Source organism: Pongo pygmaeus, chromosome 8 (genome assembly GCF_028885625.2).
Source record: "Pongo pygmaeus isolate AG05252 chromosome 8, NHGRI_mPonPyg2-v2.0_pri, whole genome shotgun sequence".
Lineage (NCBI taxonomy): Eukaryota > Metazoa > Chordata > Mammalia > Primates > Hominidae > Pongo > Pongo pygmaeus.
The window spans coordinates 72,278,508-72,297,642 of NC_072381.2; the positions used below are offsets into that span (position 1 = coordinate 72,278,508).

The 19,135-nt window shown below is 44.0% G+C and overlaps 1 protein-coding gene across 1 annotated transcript in view; it reads right to left on the minus strand.

The window, feature by feature from the left end:
- Nucleotides 1-17,493, minus strand: part of LOC129006821 (core histone macro-H2A.2) — a 59,658-nt gene extending 42,165 nt beyond the window's left edge. The window contains exon 1 of the mRNA XM_054436978.2: nucleotides 17,085-17,493. The gene's annotated coding sequence lies outside the window, so the exon portion shown is untranslated. The remainder of the gene's footprint in view (nucleotides 1-17,084) is intronic.
- Nucleotides 17,494-19,135: the final 1,642 nt, after the last annotated feature.

Consider the following 19,135-nt stretch of genomic DNA (forward strand, 5'->3'; position numbering starts at 1 on the left):
TTATGATAAATTATAACCCTGAACTTCCTTCTTTCCCAAGCCACCCTTTCCTCCAACTCTATTCCATCTTGGGAAGTCAGGAGTCAAAAATGTGAAGGGTTTTTATCCACATCCTGGTAATTGGAGTCTCAGTGTAGGCCTACTGTCTAAAAAGAACCATTGCAAGTGAAAATTTGTTTCCTGAAGGAAACAATTTCTGCTCTAAGACAATTTCGCTCTGATTAGGCAAAGCTTAAGGACTATGATACACTAAGTTTAGGTGTTTGGAGAGTGAATATGGCTGGACACAGCTCTTGGTGTCCTCAGAGACACCGTGTGGGCAATCCCTGGAGACCACGCAGCTCTGTTCAGGTGGCCCCATCTTCCCAGATGCACGTGGGATACAGAGGAAACCAGACAAACCCTGGATCTGCGATGTACCTGTCCTTTCATAGCAGAAAGACCAAGGTATACAGTCTTATAATTATCCGTAGAGTGGATCAGAGCATTTCAAGCATGTTAACAGTGAGAAACAGGGAGGTAAAACTCCAGACTCAGAGAAGAACAGGGAGAATGTAGGGCTCCTGGCTCGTTCCCCCCAACCCACAGGAGCACAGCAACTGGAAGCACATCGTTGGTCTTGTGTGTGCTGGGGAAGAGGGCGTATTCAGACTCCGTTGTTTCAGGATTTATTTCTAGGTTTGGCTTTTAAGCCCATAACAACAACGACAGGTTAGATTTTATATATAACACCAGGTAAATATGAAGTTGCAGCATTGACTCAGACACGGGCAATAAACTCACACTAGACTATTCAAATAACTACCGTATTTCACTGACTTTATGATGCACTTTTATTTTTTAACATTTTACTGTCTCTAGAAGTTGGTATGCATCTTGCAATCGATACCATCATAGATTCAATGTAAGACAGTATTTATGGAGCATTTATTATTGAACAAGAAACTACATTAGATGTTGTTAAATTTATATGACCCTTGTCCTCCAATATTTTCCAATGAAGTTGCCTGACAGACCAAAATGAAGTTTCAAATAGATGTCAGAGCCATGGTTCCTAACCTGTGCACCAGGGTACACTGGGGCAATCAACAAACCCACAGAAGCACCGCAGGAAGGTTTAGGCTTTCCCTTGAATACAGCCATAGTTGGCCTCTGTGGGACCCCACCACTACCAGCTCCCGATGGTTCAGTTTCAACAGTAGGGTGCACTATGTTCCTTTAGATGATGCCATTTTTTTCTTGCAAGGCTGGGTTTTTGGCTGTTGCTGTGATTAAAAGCAAGTGTTGGGTGAAAGTCAATACAGAACAGAAAATGAGGGTGGCAGTGTCCAGTCTGACTCCAAGGTCTGGGTACCTGTGCAGTGCCCAACAGTTGTACACATCCTATTTGTAATTCATTGTGGTTATTTAAGAACAGAATAAGAATACTTTTTCCTTTTAATTCATGTGTATTATTTTCCCAAATGGCTAGTACAATGTTAGAACATGAATACTTATTAAGTTGTTTGGGCCTCAACACTTCATAAATGGAACAGGCAGGTATTTCCTCTGCTCTAGTGGTATCGAGAACATGCTGGAGACATTAAGAACTCTGAGAAAGTGAGGGAATTTCTATGCTAGGGCCCAGCACCAACAAGCTTAAACCTATACTTCTGACTTGCTCAAGGTTACCCTAAAGCAAGGAAAATAAGAAAGTTAAAGAAATTATTTAAATATTTTGAGTTTATCTTTAAATCTGAGGAATATTTGCACATAGTAAAAAAAAAAAAAAAAAAAAGCAAAAAGGAACCAAAATGTATAAAATGAAGAGCAACCGTTTCTCACTCATTGGTCTCATTGAGAGAGACAAATACAGGTGACAAGGGTTAATTTCAGTTCTGGTGGCTACCTCCAAAACTCTCATGCTTATACCTCCACTTCTTGATCTATTTTCATTTTTAGACAGTCTCTATCTGTGCCGAAGGATGAGACCTTAACCCACCTTCCTCCTCCCTTTTCAATTGTTGACAGTTATTTTTTCAGTTTTATTTCCTCCACTGATCGCCTTGGAAACTTGAAGTAATACTGTACACTCCAATCTCTGTTTCTGACTTCAACTTTGGGGATTATCTCTCATGTCATCATCAAATGAGATGAGGATATGAGCGCCCTAATCTTTCCCTGGTCCTCTCCTCCCTACATCACCTCCCTAAGCTCTACTTCTGTCTTCTATACTTGCTATTGTCCTAGTTCATAACATATATATTTTATTCTATAATCACAATAAAATCATTCACATTTTGACTCTAGATTTATTTTGAAAGTTAAACTCCATTTACATGGTTAAGACTTTCTAAACATTGTTCCCTGCAGAACTGAGTATAGTGCTCATCACATTTGTAAATATTTTCTGCAGAATCAAGTGTGATGATAGCATCACAGTTTCTTCTCTGTGGTCCAGCATCGGAATCCTTGAGTCCTCATGTCAAGATGAATTTTTTTTTTTTTCTGAAAACCTGATGTTCAGAAGAATTCCACATTTTCCGTGGCTTCACATTTGGACCATGTCTTTCTTGTATAGCTCCTCTCTAACCCTGAAGTTATTAACTATAGTTGATTCTCAATATGTGGGGTAGTTATGTTCTCTATAAAGTAGTCAGAAACACAGAATTAGCAAAAACTGAAAAACTGCGCGTAGGGGAAATACAGGGTTAGGCTCCTACAAGCCTCTGGTCACAACATTTCATCAACTAATCAATACTTAACCTTGTTTTATGTGTGTTTGTGTTCAAAGACACCTTGTTTAATAGATATTGACAACTCATTAACATTGAGCTTCCGGCCAACAGCACTGTAACACGTGCCTGAAGGAAGCTTGCACATCATGGCCTTCTTGCACTTAGGAATGCTAGACATCATTTCAGCACTACACCTGGGGTCCATTCTAAACAGCAAAATCACCAACAAAAAGCACAAACGTGAAAAACATGGCACTAAATAGGGCATGCAAAGGGCACTTGACTGCAGTGTGAGCTGAAACAAGAAGGCAGTCACCTGGTGCAACCACAGCTGGGAAGGTGTGCTTGTGGCAACTAAGATGTTTTGCTGCTCTGTGTACGTGCATGTCTTAGAATGACCATGAAAGTGCCGCAAGTATTGATTTGGGGGCTCCAAATACATTTTAGCATGTAGGCAAATTCACAAATATAGGATCCACAAATAGGAATGTGGACCGTATTTTTCTGTGTTGACAAAAGATGTTGCTTTACCATGTCCTCAAAATCACTCAGCTTCTCAATCACATTGTTCTTTGCAGAGACCCTGTTTTTCCCAGAGAACCCTTTGCAGAGGGGTTATTCTCAAAGCCCTCTGACCTCCAGCTCCAGTTTGGAATAGGAGTTGTTTTAGTCAGCAGTCTTCCTGGGACTGGTCTTTCTGGGACCTATCTTCTCTGTTCATCCTTAGTCCTATGACTTCCTCTTTCTTGGTTTTCTCCCTTGTTTTGTTGGTATCCACCTGATGTAACTCTTCAGAAACAGGACAGGGAAGTAAACTTTGTTTTCTTTCTTTCTTTTTTTGAGACAGAGTCTTGCTCTGTCACCCAGGCTGGAGTGCAGTGGTATAATCACGGCTCACTGCAGCTTTGACCTCCTGGGCTCAAACAATCCTCTACCTCAGCCTCCTGAATAGCTAGGACTATAGGTATGCACCACACCCAGCTAATTTTTTTGTATAGATGGGGTCTCACTATGTTGCCCAGGCTGGTCTTGAACTCCTGGCCTCAAGTGATCCTCCCGTCTGTGAACTTTTGGCTTCAAGTGATCCTCCCACCTCAGCCTCCCAAAGTGCTGGCATTAAAGGCATAAGCCACCACATCTGGCCTAAACTTTGTTTTCTTACAGAAACAGAACTATCTTACTTGAATGATCTTTAGGTTATCATTTATTAGAGTATTATCATTTTCAGTGTCAAAATCATTTTGCTTCAATATTTTGAAGTCATTGAACCCTGCTCAGCATTTGGCAATAAGTTGGTTCAACCTGAAAACTTAGACTTTTATAACATGGAATTTTTTTTCTATTATGTCTTTGATTATCCCTCCCCCCTCAACCCACTGCCAATTTCTTTATTTCTCCCAATACCCCCTTTCTTTGTCTCTTACTGAGATTCCTGTAAACCAGGTATTGGATCTCCTGGATTAATAGTCCAAGTCTCTTATCTTTTTTCTTCTATTTTTTCTTCAGTCTTTATCTAATTTTGGTAATCATATTTTTAATTTCCAAGAGCTCTTTTTGTTCTCAGATTATTCCTTTTTTATAGCATCCTGTACTTTTATGAATGCACCATGTCTTCAAATCTCTCTGAAACTAATTAGAATGTGTTAAATTTATCTTCTGTCCTCTAAATTATTTTATCAGGCAGTTGTTCTATTGATTGATTGATTGATTTTCATCTTTTACTTTCATGTAGGCTTTTCTTAAATGTCTGGTGATCTTTGGCTATGCATTTGTATTTAAGAATGAAGGACAAGGCTGGGCGCGGTGGCTTACGCCTGTAATCCCAGCACTTTGGGAGGCTGAGGTGGGCAGATCACTTAAGGTCAGGAGTTTGAGACCAGCCTGGCCAACATGGCGAAACCCTGCCTCTACTAAAAATACAAAAATTAGCTGAGCGTGGTGGTGCGTGCCTGTAATCCCAGCTACTCGGGAGGCTGAGGCAGGAGAATCACTTGAACCTGGGAGGTAGAGGTTGCAGTGAGCCAAGGTCCTGCCACTGCAACGATCCTTTTTCAAGCACTCCAGCCTGGGCGAGAAAGTGAGACTGTCTCAAAAAAAAAAAAAAGAAAAAAAAGAATGAAGGACAAGGTTGATGATTATAGGCAGACAGAAGAGCTTTCTCCAATTCTTCAACCATTGTTTGGTGGGTATGCTTCCTGTTTGGGATCTCTGGGTGTGTGTGCAGGGCATGCCAATTAGCAGGCAAGGCTTTAGGTGTCCAGTTAGGAACTAGTTGTATTAGTTCATTTTCACACTGCTGATAAAGACACACGCAAAACTGGAAACAAAAAGAGGTTTCATTAGACTTACAGTTCCACATAGCTGGGGAGACCTCAGAATCAGGGCGGGAGGCAAAAGGCACTTCTTACATGGCAGCGGCAAGAGAAAAATGAAGAAGAAGGAAAAGCAGAAACCCCTGATAAACCCATCAGATCTCGTGAGACTTATTCCCTATCAGGAGAATAGCACAGCAAAGTCCAGCCCCCATGATTCAATTACTTTCCCCTGGGTCCCTCCCACAACATGTGGGAATTCTGGGAGACATAATTCAAGTTGAGATGTGGATGAAGACACAGCCAAACCACATCAGCAGGCATGGCTTTAGTGTGTCCAGTTAGGAACTGAGAACCCCCAAATGCCAGAATGAGCGGGGAGGTTTATTTTGTGGTGTGATATTTATCCTAGAAATTCTATGTGTGCCTTGTAGTTTTTTAACTTTTTGAGATGGAGTCTTGTTCTGTCACCCAGGTTGGAGTGCAGTGACGCAATCTTGGCTCATTGCAACCTCTGTCCCCCGGGTTCAAACAATTCTCCCTGCCTCAGCCTCCTGAGTAGCTGGGATTACAGAAGCCTGCCACCACGCCTGAGTAGAGACAGGGTTTCACCATGTTAGACAGGCTGGTCTCGAACTCCTGACTTCAGGTGATCTGCCTGCCTTGGCCTCCCAAAATACTGGGATTACAGGCATAAACCACCATGCCCAGCCTCTTGTAGTTGTTCGATTGCTTTAGAGAAGAACTCTCAGATTGTTAGCTTAAGGGCTAAACACCAAATTGCTGGAAACTCTTCTAGTAGTAAAGGAGGGAGAAAGGACAATTCACCAAGCTGTCCTGGAAACAGGCCTTCAATGAGTCCCCACTTATCACCCTCCCCACCTTCGCCGAAGTTCCCTCTTGCTTTTACTCTCAGTTGTGGCTTCCCCTGTGACGTGCATATGTTCTTATGCACTTTCAGTCTTCTGGAAATTTCTTGAAATCTCCCATCTGCTGTTGACTAACCACACCAGCCCCTACCCCTTTGTTATTGTTTATTTTATTTGTACTTCTTTGCCATCATTGCTGTGGCTCTGGAGAGGAGGGGTTTGAAGGAAAGCACAGGGGCTCAGTCCATCATTTTGAACCGGAAACTGAAAATGTCATTTTACTTTAACATTTTAACAAACCTCATTTAACAAACCTCAGCCTAGAAATGAGTATGCTGCTGAGGAGAAACAGCTCAACTGTTTTATAATTGAGTAATAATGTCATGTTAAAAAATTAAGATCACATTCATCACCAGGTGAGTCACTGAAAACTAACCGGTCTTGAGATAATTGAAGAATATAAAATTTTGCATCAAGAGACGATAAAGACTCCTTAATAGAATAGAATCCAACTCAGTGTGTCTGTATTTGCACAATTGCAGCATATGAGGTTCCCATAAACAATATTTAAAATTATACTGTGATCCCAGATGGGAGGAGAGGAAAGAAAGGAAACCCCTTAGCATGTGCCCTTATTGAATGAGTTGCTTTTGGTGAGAAACAGGAAACCTTATTTAACACCCTGATGGCCTTCATCAAAAGACAAAATAGTCTGGTTTCTTTAGACCAATATTTTCTTTTTATTCAAATAATTTCTTTATCAAGTATAAGGAGCTGATATACAGTGAGCCATATTTTACACCTCAACTTCTCCACATTTTTATTTTTTTTTTGTAAACTGTAGAGGGCTGCAACGAACCCTCTGCCAGCCAGCAAGGTGGGCCATTAGACACCTCCAGCATCCTGATTTATTTATTTATTTATTTATTTTGTTTTTGTTAAATTTTTTATTGGTGGTATTTGGTTACATAAGTAAGTTCTTTAGTGGTGATTTGTGAGATTTTGGTGCACTGAACCTGATTTGTAGTCTTTTATCCCTCACCCCCTTCCCACCTTTCCCCTGAGTACCCAAAGTCTATTATGTCATTCTGATGCCTTTGTACCCTCATAGTTTAGCTTCCACTTATGGATGAGAACACCAACAGCATCCTGACTTAAATGACCATTTTTTTCTACAGTCAAGCTTCTACAACGAGGCTTTGAAAAAGAGACAGCAGTCAGTAATTTGAGGATTGGGAGCTATAATTATAGGCCAGGGTGTCACAGGTGGGGTTCGGTCACACCGATGAATCACCTTGACAAAGGATCTAGACTCACAAGACGGCTTATTTTAAAGCACTCTTTTGAGATCATTCTCTTCAGAAGTATGCAAATCAAAATGCTTTCATCATACATTATTTTAAATCTAGAAATAAGAGATCTTAGAGCTTTTAATGATGGAATTGAAATTTAAAAAAACTTTAAACATTGTTTTCATGAACATGAAATTCACAGTGTCATCCCTAATGGACTCGTGTACTGTTTTAAAATTGCTGAAATTTATTCAATTTATTCATTTTTATCCCCTATGATATTTCCCTAATCTGTGGTATTGTGCTTCAGAATATTTTATATTGTAAATATTTATGAAAAGTGATGGAGACACTGCAATGAAGCATCTTTGTCAGTTCAGAATAATCCTTTGGGAGAATACATTGAGATGAAATAAAACAAAACTAGGTAGGAAATGAGGGGATTCAATATAAATATATTAACTATACATTGAAATATATTTTAAAGGGTATGAAAAAAATCTTAGCTTCCCATCTAATAGAGTTTGACTGTATTTTGGTGTGTTACCCTAAGAACTGTATTAAAATGATAATAGTTTGTTAGCATTATTTTGTAGCTGTAAAAACCATTTTCAGTAATACAAGCTAAATCACTGGCTCTATTACACTTCCATTTATGAACTCCAAGGGCAAATCATTATAGTATAATACTTTCCAAACCATTTTCTTTCAAGGCCACCTTTAAGTGAATGAGAATAGTCAATAATTTTATCGTCATATATGTTAAAGCACATTAACAATTTATAACGTAAAGGGCTATATCAAATGCAATTTCATCAAAATGACACGCAGATCAAATTAACCAAATTAACCAACCATGAATGTTAGAACCAAGCATTAATCCAATTTATTTAAATTATACTATTGGATAACAAATCATTCCCTTTTTAAAAAGTATTTCAAGTCACGTCGTGGAGCGGGAAGTTCAACTGCCGGCACATTCTTTGTCATTCAGAGGCAGAGCATGTGTGGTCACTCTAGAGGAGCTGGGGACAAGGGGTAGGGGCGTTTAAGGGGTAGATTTAGCATATCTGCTGCTACTGCAGGATACTAAGACATTTTAACACGTTTTGTTGTCTCTGTTGAACCTGAGCTATGGTTGTTTTAAAAAAGAGAAAAGCAGAAGTTGTTGATCTATAATGTAGCTTGTTTCTTTATTATTAGCCTTATGCTATTTTCTAATATAAATACATTTGGCCACCTGTGGTACCTGGATGAGAAATGAATAAAAATTATTTTAGTTTTCTTTGAATCTGAGTTAGCAATGCATTCCTAAAGAAAGCCAACCAGAAAATGAACCAGTTTGCCTTCCTGAATCTACTCATTCACAGAAAACAAAACAAAAACACCCTCACTGGGTCCAGCCTGGTCTCTTCTTGTCTTTTTGTTCTTTGAGGCTTGACAAATAGGAACAGTGGGATTTCCATAAACGATATTTAAAATTATACTGGGATCTCAGAAGGGAGGAGAGGAAAGAAAGAAAAACCCCTTAGCACGTGCCCTTATTGAATGAATTGCTTTTGGGGAGAAAGGATAAACTTTATTTAACATGCTGATGGCCTTTACAAAAAGACAAAGTAGTCTGGTTTCTTTAAACCAATATTTTCTTTTTTTTTTCTTTTTTCTTTTTTCTTTTTAGACAGAGTCTCTGTCAGCCAGGCTGGAGTGCAGTGGCCCAATCATAGCTCACTGCGGCCTTGACATCCTAAGTTCAAATAGTCCTCCCACCTTAGCCTCCCAAAGTGCTGAGATTATAGGCATGAGCCACTGAGACCAGCTTGACCAAGATTTTCTTTTAATTTAAATAAGTTATTTATCAAGTATAACAGTGGGTAAACTATCTTGTTTTCTGCAAATCTAACAGATTCAAATTAGTAATGCAGTTTATTGTTATAAGCAGCACCTTCTTTACTTCTCTGAGCAAGGCACTGGCTTTGTCTGAGCCAAGATGAGATTCCCAAATGGGAGTAGAGGTGTGTAGGAGCACCCTTAAGGGCTAGGGTGAATGTTTCAGTACCAGACAGCAGGTGGGCTGTATGCCTTGGTGTGCCTGATCCACCAGGGGCTTCCAGAGACATCCATGTTTGCTGAGCAACTGAGTACATCGGTGGGGCCAGTTGTCTGCTCTCAAAGCTAGAACAACAGACTGCTCTGGAACCCCTCTTCCTCCATCCTTTCCTCTGCCTGCACCTCCCTACCCATTTTTTCTTGCTGTCTGTCCTTTTTTCTTTTTCTTTCTTTCCTTTTTTTTCTTTTTTTTTAAGAGAGTCTGGCTCTGTCACCCAGGCTGGAGTGCAGTGGTGCGATCTTGGCTCACTGCAACTTCTGCCTCCCTGGTTCAAGCGATTCTCCTGCCTCAGCCTCCCAAATAGCTGGGATTACAGGCGCCCACCACTGTGCCCCACTAATTTTTGTATTTTTAGTAGAGATGGGTTTTTGGCATGTTGGCCAGACTGGTCTCCAACTCCTGACCTCAAGTGATCCGCCCACCTCAGCCTCCCAAACTGCTGGGATTACAGCTGTGAACCACCGCACCTGGCCCTGCTGTCAGTTCTCAGGCAGTGGCTGCACTGTGGGGAAAAGTGGCTTGGGTCTTTTGCTGCAGTTCTGTGTTCTGTGCTGTTGACAGGCACTGTTGCTCCCTGGTTGTGCATGTGTGGGTCCCCTGTAGCTCCTGGGCCCTGGCACATTGTATCAGCTGCTACAGCTAAGGGCTACCACTGGCCACACCACACCACACCATCCTCTCTGTGGGTGTAACCAGCCACTGGCCACGCCACAGCATCCCCTCTGTGGGTGTAACCAGCCACTGGCCACGCCACAGCATCCCCTCTGTGGGTGAAACCTGCCACTGGCCACGCCACAGCATCTCCTCTGTGGGTGAAACCTGCCACTGGCCACGCCACAGCATCCCCTCTGTGGGTGAAACCTGCCACTGGCCACGCCACAGCATCCCCTCTGTGGGTGAAACCTGCCACTGGCCACGCCACAGCATCCCCTCTGTGGGTGAAACCTGCCACTGGCCACGCCACAGCATCCCCTCTGTGGGTGAAACCTGCCGAAGCTCAAGGGGGCATCAAGGTGGTAGAACGGAAGGTGCGGTGGACCACGGGGAGGGAGCCTCCAGTTTGGCTGTGACTAGCTGTGGCCTGTAGGCAAATCAGTAGACCTTTTAGGGCTCCCCTTTTGCTTGAACAAAAATTTGTAGGAGGCCAGGCACAGTGGCTCACCCCTGTAATCCCAGCGCTTTGGGAGGCCGAGGTGGGAGGATCACTTGAGGTCATGAGTTGGAGACCAGCCTGGCCAACATGGTGAAACTCTGTCTCTACAAAAAATACAAAAATTAGCCAGGTGTGGTGGCACACGTCTGTAATCTCAGCTACTCAGGAGGCTGAAGCAGGAAAATCATGAACCCAGGAGGCAGAGGTTGCAGTGAGCCAAGGCCACGCCATTGCACTCCAGCCTGGGTGACAAAGACTCTGTCTCAAAAAAAAAGAAATTATGCTCTAATATATAAAACAGATGCAAGGGGAGCTGTCCCGGCTGGAGTGGGCAAGTGCCTGGGAACTTCAACAGCTTGGTCCCCGCCTTTCCTGCCTTGGGCCTCCAAGGAGCACTGGGTTCTGTGGAGCCCCAACTGAGAACCATTGCACCAGCTCACCTCTGAGGTCCTCTCCAACCTATAAGATGCTCAAAACAGACTCCCTCTGAGCCCCACCTGTCACTTACATTCACAGAGATGGAGCAACCAGGATAAGTAAGTCACATTCACAGGATCTTTCCTTTGAAGTTGCTATTTCTTCACCCAGGATAACCACAGAAAAGAAAAACTGGACCTGAAAAAATCTGCTTGATTTTATATCTAGGACTGCCTTTTCTTCACCCCAAAACAATAATCTACATTGTTTACTACGAACAGCTGAGGTGAAAATTCAGTTTAGTGGTGACAGGGTTGTTGGCGGGGTGGTGGGGGGACGGGGGACTTAAGTCAATGATCACTTCATTGAAATTCTGCAAGAAAGCTCAATTTGGAAGTTTACCACTCGGATGAGCAACCCAGTGAATTACCACCTGACCTAAAAGTTTATGTTGCATATTGTATAAGCTATTGAGGTTTGCCTCTTTGTGGTCCACCACCACTATTTAATTTTAATGGTCTTATTGAGCAGTGAAGGCAGGAGCACAAAACACAAGTTACAAAATTCTGTGTGTGTGTGTATATATATATATATATATATATATATGTCATTGGCAGTGCCAGTCCAGTCAGCATGGGGCCTGGGTTCCAGGGTAAGTTTGATTTTATCTTGTGCTGCTTTTATCCTGTTGTCATAGAAATATCCCAAATTTGGGCATCTAAACTCTTATCATCAGGACTGCCTTTCATATCCAGAAACAACCCCTAAATCTTTGGCCAGATCATGTGTTGTAACTTTGAATGAATAAACGTGGTCAGTGTATCTAACCCTTCTGACATCTCAGAATCAGTTGGAGTAAATGTCTGTACACTGGTGGTCTATGCATATTTCCACACACATTTCTATCAAAGCATGAGAATTTTGACTTGAATTACTTACTCCATTCCAAGTCCAAATTGGCAATGCTAGTCAAATAAATTGGGCAAAGTATGATGGATGGTGAGATGGATAAATGAACAGTAAGGGCTTCAGAGAAACCACCAAATTTATCTTATTTAATACTTTGTGACAAGACAGTTTAAAGTACAGAGTTCTGTGGCTCAGTCTCATATTCTTTCTTTCATTTGTCATAGTTGGATAAAGTAGTGAGACAAATGTTTCGAAAATAAAAATTTGCTTACACAAACATTAAGCCGAGCATCATCTGAGAATCATTGGAAAGCTAGCAGCTCCTTGCTCTTACCACGTGGGCATAAGGATGTAGGGCTCTGGGGTCAGGCTGCCTGGCCTGGAGTCCCTTGTGTGGTGACTTTGGGGCATGTTCTTCACCATCCCCCCACCATTTCGTTTTCCTGTGATGGGTGTAGTAATAGTACCTACTTATAGGGCTGCTGTCAGAATTAAATGGGCTAACACATGTAAGGTGCTTGAACAGTACCTGGCAGGTAGCAGACATTTAATAAACATTAACTACTGTGATTTATTTCCACAAAAGAAATCATTATAGAGAACTATTTTCATGAAATGCAGTCTGACATTTTCTTGGGCATATTTCTGCCTCTTTGTCCACTCTATTTCAAAACCAACCGCTACAATTATTACGGTACTTGAGGTTGTATGTGTGTTAAGGGGTAATAATGAAAGTTTAACTCTAGGAAAACCCTGAGAGCCACATCATCTGCTGAGAACCCTCATGACAGCAAATAGTTTTGTTTTTCCCAAGGCTGGGCACTTTCAGATCCCCTCGGTCTAATCCTGTAGTCTCCAAATTCCATCTGCATGAATTCATAGTCATTGCAATGTTGGAAATCACAGGATTTCACAAAATCATAATCTAAGACTGAAAGGGACTTGAGTGATCAATCATTTAGCATTCTCCCACCCCCGCCCCCACCCAAATGTAGCTACAATGAAAGGAATGGCTTGGAAGGGAACGTGCTCATTGCATGACTTGTCCATGGCCTGTGAGACCAAACTAGAACCAGCCCCTTACCTCAACTGCTGCAATTGGGCTGTTCTTCCAACACGCTATATGCAGATCCCACCTAGCATAGTGTTAGATCACAGTTGATATTCAATAAATATTCCTTCAACTAGTGTCTGAATAAATGAAACCAGCCTTAAATATTTTGTTTCAAAAGGTCTCTTTTGTGATTTTTTGGGGGAAATGAATTATCCTCCCAAACACTTATCTTTCCCTCCAACCTAATTCCCAATATACATCCTAGTGTATATTGGGGAAAAAAATTCTATCTTCAAGATTTCACTACATTCCTTTTAAAAACATGATCTTCCAATACCATATTGGAACTCATATACTTCTCTACTGGTTCGTTTTTCTCTTTCTTCTATATATAGAATTTAAGGTAGTCACAGACTTAAATGGCAATGAAAAAAATTGTGAGGGTTCTTTTAGTTCACCCTTCAACCTGAACCTTGGCAGGGTAGGCCAGGCCAGGACTCTCAGCCTTGCAAGGGAATCTCATAATCACGTTGAAGAACGAGGACTAGCTGGAACACAGCATCTGCATCCAGCTTCCTTCTACCTGCCTCGCTCCCTTACCCTTCTTCATCCAAATCCTGCCACGTTCTGTACGAAGCCTAGCCCAACACCCTCCCTTCAAGTCCAAAACTCTCTTCTCCCTTTACAAACTGTTGTAGTAAATTTTTTGTGTATATCGTTATGTATTAATTACATATTATCATTATGTATTATCCATCACTTTAAAATTATTACTTGTATTTAGTTACCCAAAAAAGACATACATTAATTCAAACTACAGAACTTGGCTGGGCACAGCGGCACATGCCTGTAATCCCAGCACTTTGGGAGGTACAAGCTTGTAGTCCCAGCTACTAGGGAGGCTGAGGCAGGAGGACCACTTGAGCCTAGGAGATGGAGGCTGCAGTGAGCTGAGATTGTGCCAATGCACTCCAGCCTGGACAACAGAGTGAGACTCCATCTCAACAAAACAAAACAAACAAAAAAAACAAATTACAGAACTTCAAATATTATAACAAGGTTATGGATGGGTATCAATAATGATATGGCTAAAGCCCTTCTTGACAATCCCTCTAGTTCTTGTCTCTCTTACTGGGCATCTTCTATACTTTTTCTGTCTATTTTGTATGCATTTTTACTTATAGAGATGTATAACTTTATATTGTTTTAATATCAATAGTACCATATAGTATGTACTGTTCTGCAATTTGCTTTTTTAATTAATAGTATATCTTGGTGATCTTTTTCTGTCTCAGTATATATAGATCTGCTTCATTCTTTTGAACTGCTGCCTAATATTCCAGAAGACAGATGCACCACAGTTTATTTAGCCATTCCCTGTTGATGGCTGTTAGGCTGTTTTCTACTTCAGAATGACCAAAATTGCAATGAACATCCTTATACATGCTGAGCTCATGGATGCCTGCTTCTTTGGGTGACATACTGAGAAATGGAATGGTGAGTCACAGAATGTGCACATTATTAATTTTATAGTGCCAAACTGCTCTTCCAATTGGTTATATCAATTTACACACCAGTCAGCAGTATATGAAAGTACCTGTTTTCCCACTAGCTTGCCAAAATCACTTTTTACCTTGTTTTACCTGCATGTATATTTTATCTCCTAGGTTTGGGGTTGTAAGCTTTATGAGAGAAGGGCCCAATGACTTCCTTATATTTTATTTCATTTCTTTCCCTATCTAGGGGTGTTTACGAATTGGTGTATACTCAGGAGGCTGAGACGGGAGGACCCCTTGAATCCAGGATTTCGAGACCAGTATGAGCAATATAGCGAGACCCCCTATCTCAAAACAACAACAAAACAAACAACAAAAGAATTGGTGCTCAATAAGTGTTTGTTGAATGATCTCTAACCACAAGTTCTTTGTTAATCTCTGTGCAATATACTTTCCATTTACCAAGACTCCATCTAACTTGGAGGTTATTTCTTAAGGTTGAAAAACATTCTTAAGAAAGTTGGCTGAATTTTTGCACATCCCTCCCTGGTAACAAGTTACAGATACCTTTCATTTAAAGTTGCCTAAGACAGGACTCACCTCCTGTTCTGCTGGCAGGAGGCAGTGAAAACAGATGTGGTTGTCTTAGACAATAGCTAGCAGGGTGTCCCGCCCACTGGGAAATGGCAGACCAGAGGCGCCTTAAAAATCCTGGGAACCAGACAGAAGATGAAATGGTGAGGGAGTAGGGTCAGAATCATCAGGACACTCCGGATTCAACGAGGTAAATTCTTTTACGGAGTTTTGATATAGAGGAAACCACTAACAATGTGTAAAGTCTGACAATTAATGGATCCAGGTGAGGTGTAACTGTGGTAGGGTAGGAAAAACCAGAGAAGAGAACTGGGCATGTTTTAAAAGGAAATTTGGCTACAGGAAAGAGGGGTTATGAAGATGTGAATTATGCGACTTAAGATAAACTTTTCCGCCGGGCAGTGCCTCTATTTATTTATATGTAATTTTAGGCTAAAACAATTCTAAAAATCACCAGTATGTTTCCAAATCTTGGAGCTCTGAACATTTAGTCTGAAAATAAGAAGTGTGTTAAAATGGATTGAGAATTATGTGTAGCTTAGTTTGTGGTTCAAAACAACACACACGAAGACACGTTCTCGCTCCTAATAATGTTTTCTTTTTCTCTCACCTATTGAACCGTTTCAGTAGCAACTGTGCAGCCCAGTGAGGTGACAATTGGATTTCAAAACAAACACAAATGAGCAAAGTGAGGAAACCATTTGCCGTGGTGGACTGATGGCCCCTAGCGGATCCTGGGGTCTGTGGGGCTTAGAACTGGGCCCTTGTTTTGAATTCCTCTGAGGTGGACAGAGGCTGGACGGACACCTCAGTTCCAGCGTGGATGTGATAGTGGAACTGCCCTTAAAACCAGGGCAGCGGAGCCACGGTTCCCATCGCGTCCCCTCAAACACTCAGGGCCCCGCACTTTGGTTTCTCAGCCCATTTCCTCTCGCGCCTTTCATCCCTTCACTCATCCAGGGCCGTTGCCAAAAAACCCTGGCAGGGACCAGGCCTCAGTCAGGCGCACGGTGGTCCACTGCACGCGACGGGACACTCCTGGAGGAGGCTCCTTTGGCCCTTGGGGAACCAATGCCCCTTTGGCCATTGTTGTAAGGAACAAAGAGGGCAAGAACTGAGGGCGCCCCCCCGAGGAAAGGCGGGGGAGGACACCCACGGGCGATCCGGGGGGCTGGCCGGGCTGGGGCTGCAGGCTGGGAGCCGGGGGAGGCAGGGCTGGTCCCCAACCGCCGCGCCCCGCGAGCGATACGCACGGCGTCCGGCGCCCGGCAGAGCCCTTTCCTGCGCCGCAGCCAGTTTACTTTTATTCCCTTTTTCGATATTTTTATGATTATTATTTTTTCCCGCGCAAAGCGGGAGCCAGACTACCCAGGCGAGCCACGGCGGGGCCGCCATTTCCCGGTGAAAGCGCAGCGCGCGTCGGCACCGGGCGCCCCGGAAAGGGAACCGAAGGGGAGTGCCCGGCCCCGCGCCCTCTTCCGCGCCGGCCCCGGGGCGCACGCCCGCCCGCGGCGCCTGGGTGTCCGCGCAGCAACCCCCAGCCCTGGCCCCGGCGCCCGGCGTCCCCGGCCTGACCTTCCCCGGCGCGGCCCGCCCCCGGACTCGGGTCCCTAACCTCCGCCCGGCTGCTCCGCGCCCCCTCCATTGTCAGCCTGGAGCCGCCGGCGCCCTGCCCGGGCACCTTCCGAGGCCCCCGAGCGGCCCTCCCCGGGCTCCCTCGGGCCCTGCGCAGCCCCCCACCCATCGCCCCGTGCCCCTCGGCGGCCGGGCGCCTCCCTCCTCCCGCTCCTGCGCCTGAAACTCCGCATTCCCAGGAGACCTCCGCTTCCTCCGGGTCCAGCCTCGCCTGGGGCCCGCTGCTGACCCTCGCATCCCTCCTCCTTCCCCCCTCAGTACCCTCGACGCCCCCGGCCCCTCGCTGGCCGCAGGAATTTGACCACTTCTTTAGCAGCCCCCCCTTTATCGCCCAAGGAAGCAAGTTGGGCAGCTGGATTTAAGAATTTGTTTTTGCAGGGGGTGGGTCGGCTATCGAGGGTGCGCCCTCAGGGGCTCCGGGGAGAGGCAGAGGTGGTTCTCTCCGGCCCCTGCACTGCCCCGGCGGCGCGTTTTGTTTCCAGACCCCGGAGCACCCTAAACAATAATGCCATCGCCATGGCGGGCTCACCTGGTGCTGCGCCGCCTGCTCCGGGCGCCCGGTGCCCTCTGCGCTCCCCTCCCCGGGCGCAGGTTCGGCCCACGCGGCGCCGGTGCCGGGCAGGACTCTTTGCCTTTCTTTGGGTTCTATCTGTGCGTGTCAATGGCGGCAAGCGGCAGTTCTCTGGGCCGCGGATAGTAGCGGGGGGAGGAGGAGGAGGGAGAAGGGATTGCTCCTTCTCCACATAACCACCTCTAGGAGGAGTCGCTCAGCCTCATCCCCCGCCAGCCCAGGCTCCGCGACGGGTCCGGGGCTTTCGGTGGGGCTTGATGAGCTATTGTCCTTCAGGAGCATTAATGGTGAAACCGCGCGGCCTCGGCGTACTTGGCCGATCTGCGAGACGAGCCGAGGGCCACTCGCTAAGATGAGGCTTTCCCCAGAGCTGGGCACAAACGCGCTATGGTCGCGATCCAGTCTCCTGTTAGCCGGATCCACCTTTGGTGGGAGAAGGTGGCGTGGGCGTTCATCTGGCAGCTCTGGGGAGAGTCTTCGAAGGGGAAAGCGAAAAATGCCACCTTCTATATTTTTGTGTCCTTAAATAATAACAAGTACATTAACGTTTGTGTCCACCACTGGGAAGAGTGCATAGGGCGGCCACAGCCGCAAGAACTGAGAATTTATATCCGTGCCTGTAGGCTTTTTAGAAATTAAGACCGATTTAGAATCCAGCGTTGCATAATATTTGGAGAGGCAGATGTATGTTTTGGTGGGTGAGACTGTGTGTATGGGCATAATTTTTAATTGGGTTGCTTTACAAGGTGTTAATTTGCAATATCCCAACGGGTATTTAGATGAGCGCGAGGCTATTGTCTTCAGGACCAGTTTTTATTAGTTACTAGAAAATGCATCTTTATGGGGGTGTGGTGGACACTGTCGGGTGTGATAATGGGGATTAGCAGTTGCTGTGTTCCTACTGGAAGCCAGTCTCGGCTTTGTATTGTGAGATGTTGGCCAGGGCTCCACGGTTGGAGGGGAGTCAAAAGAATGTGTTTATTTCAGTGGGAAATGCTAACTTGCTGTGGACCATCCAGGTTTCCTCTGATTTCTCCTTCAGTCAAAGGACTGTGAGAGGCAACATTTTGATCTCTTCCAAAAAGAGAAACCGATGCAAACAGAATTCTCCAGACTTGGCCAAATGCATGATTTTTAAAGCTGTTACATTTGGTAATATTGTGTATATTTGCTACTACAAACTTGTAACTACTTAGGCAGTGGGGACTTTGGAGTGACTGAAAGCCTCCCAGTGCCTGAGTGGGAAGAACTCATGCCTACCACCCTCTGCGTCTCTACTAGTTAATCATGGCTATTGCTGGCGTTTATAGATAGCGGGTTAGGTTTAGAACATGTGCATTTTAAAGTGTGTTTGCTGAGAAATCAGCCATCTTTCTCTCTGACTTCCTCCAAATCACGCATATATCATCAACATATGCATAAACCTCTATTTCAGTCTCCTATGGCTTCTCAAACTCCCCTGGACTCAACAGTCTCTGTTTCTTGGGGCTTCCTTTACTCTTTTCCTAAGCCTTTCACGCCCTCTGTGTATGACCTCACTGTTCTTTGTCTTGGAAGGTATTTTCCAGGTCAGATATCCAGTCAGGATAAAGTCTTCCTTCCCCAAGATGTATATTTAAAGGGTTTCAAATGATCCCCTGGGGCATCCCATAATAATGTCCTTTCCCATTCCTAAAGAAAGGGTCTCTCTTCTTATACATTCAGGTGTCCATTCTTCACCAGAAATAACCATCAGGCCAACATTCAAGAGAGTTCAGGAGTTTTCTATGAGTGCTTGAAAAATACTCATACTCTGTCATCCAGTCAGCCAGGCTGACTGAAATATAGTTGAATAATTCATCAGTAGATATTAGATTCACATTCTCCTTGTAATTTCCCAATAAAAGTGGCATATGTGGTCATTTTTATGTGAATTTTGTAGAAGAGTTCATTCTAGCATTTTGTTATGTGCTATCCTGAGAGAGGCTGGATCTAGTAAATTTACTGGTTAGGATTCTCCCATTTCTTAC